Source organism: Chrysochloris asiatica, unplaced genomic scaffold (genome assembly GCF_000296735.1).
Source record: "Chrysochloris asiatica unplaced genomic scaffold, ChrAsi1.0 scaffold00303, whole genome shotgun sequence".
Classification (NCBI taxonomy): Eukaryota; Metazoa; Chordata; class Mammalia; order Afrosoricida; family Chrysochloridae; genus Chrysochloris; species Chrysochloris asiatica.
In genome coordinates this window covers 229571-231373 of record NW_006408821.1, presented here as the reverse complement: position 1 = coordinate 231373, position 1803 = coordinate 229571, and the positions used below count along the sequence as shown (strand labels likewise).

The 1803-nt window shown below is 41.4% G+C and overlaps 1 protein-coding gene across 1 annotated transcript in view; it reads right to left on the bottom strand.

The window, feature by feature from the left end:
- The window catches only part of UBA6 (ubiquitin-like modifier activating enzyme 6), a 144894-nt gene that overhangs the window by 75471 nt on the left and 67620 nt on the right, over positions 1-1803 (bottom strand). The gene's annotated exons all lie outside the window — the stretch shown is intronic.

Here is a 1803-nt window from a genome sequence, read left to right as displayed (position 1 = left end):
AGAAGCTAAGGGATTTTGCCAAAGCCAACCTTGTTATGAAAAGCATCCAGAAGAAGTTCTGTGGACTGAGAACCAACAAGAACACACAACAACTACAGAATGTGTACATGGCAGCATCAACCTGAACTCAGTCGACAAATGGAAGAGTCAAGAACAGAATAAAATTGTAAGAACAGAGGATCTGGGAGATCAGTCTATGATCAAAACAATTACTATGTGAAAAAAGGTAAACTCAGTGGAACAGAGATCCAGGTGGTCGGGAGGTCAGGTAGATTACTGGATAAAATAGACTGTCTTAAATGGAGGGATGAACTAATGGAATATTAAGGTAACCACAATGGGGTTGGGTGGGGGGTTTACTTTGGGTGTTGGGGAGGGCAATACAAGAAGTGGGGAGGAGTCAGAAGAACAAGGTAGATAGGGAACACTGAGACAGGTTTGCATGGCCTAGTAGGACAGAGGGAAATAGTGATGCATACTCAATCTTGGAACAACAGGGCTCTGGGATAGAGGGATCTAACTAGGTATAGCTTAAAGAGGGTAAATAATACTAAAATCCTTGACAGCCTTATGAATATTAGTTTCTCTTGCCTACTACTGTAAAATAGACACTTGAGTGGGATAGAAAGGAATGTTGGGAAACATGATTAGAGAAAACTTGTAAGCCCGCCTTCAGCCTATAACTGATCTGAATACCTAAAATGGGTTCTACAACTTGCCCAGTGAAATAGGCCTCATGCAAAAAAAGCCTTTACAGAGTATAGGACCTTAGGTGGAATCCTGTGTCCCATCCACAAGCTTGTGAGGTGAGACATTCCCACTAGAAAGGACAAGCAGACTGGAACAGCTACAGTGATAGAAGATACATCTTCATGATGAATCTGACCTTTACTCAGAGCGGTAGTTACTCTAAATACCAACAGAGAGGGAAAGAGTCTTCAAATCAAGTATCAATGCTATCTACTCTGTACACAGGGTAGATAGGGATGGGCAACTTAGACATTGGCTATCTAAAATGAGGGGGCAATAAAGGCACAAAGTGACTGGCTTACAAAGTTTCAAGAGGGAGTTTAGTTTAAGAGTATGAGGGAAAAGAAAGAGTCCCCACTGAATAGCTGTCATCTTGTCTAGATGGGTCTGGTGACAAAAGACGGGGATAAGACTCGTAAGATTCAATAGTGAATAACTGTTATCATGACTAATCACGGCTGTCACAATTGTAAAGGTAGAAGTTTTGTAACAAAAAAAGGGGAGTGGTTAATCTTACAGTCCAAAAACAGAGGGCCCTAGGACCATGAAGAGAGGAACGCACAAGCAGAATGTGGGACCTTATGCAGAGAAGCAGCAGTGCCAGAGATGGAGGCAGAGATTGGGGCATTGAGAGGGGTAGAGGCTGAGGACTCTAGATTCATGGGCTAAGAAGAGAAGGACTAAGAGCTGGTGGCCAGGAACAGACTTGTAGAAGGTGCCCTTTGGAGATGTAAATTATTACATATGCCTGAGTGATTTTTTTTGTTTGTGTGTTTTTTAAAAAGCTAAAGTGGATAGAGAGAAATACTGTTAACTGATGGTACATGGAAGGGATTATAATCATTGTAATGTAACAAGGTATATGATTTGCTGAATATAAAACTGATGATATGCCCTGTAAACTTTCACTCAATCCACAATAAAAACCTTAAAAAAAGAATCCTTCAGGATAAACTCCCCTCTAAGACTGAAACTCAAAGGGAACACATGAGCAGGCATGTAAGCTTGCTGACGACATTGTTGTTGTTGTTGTTAAGTGCCGTCGAGTCGGTT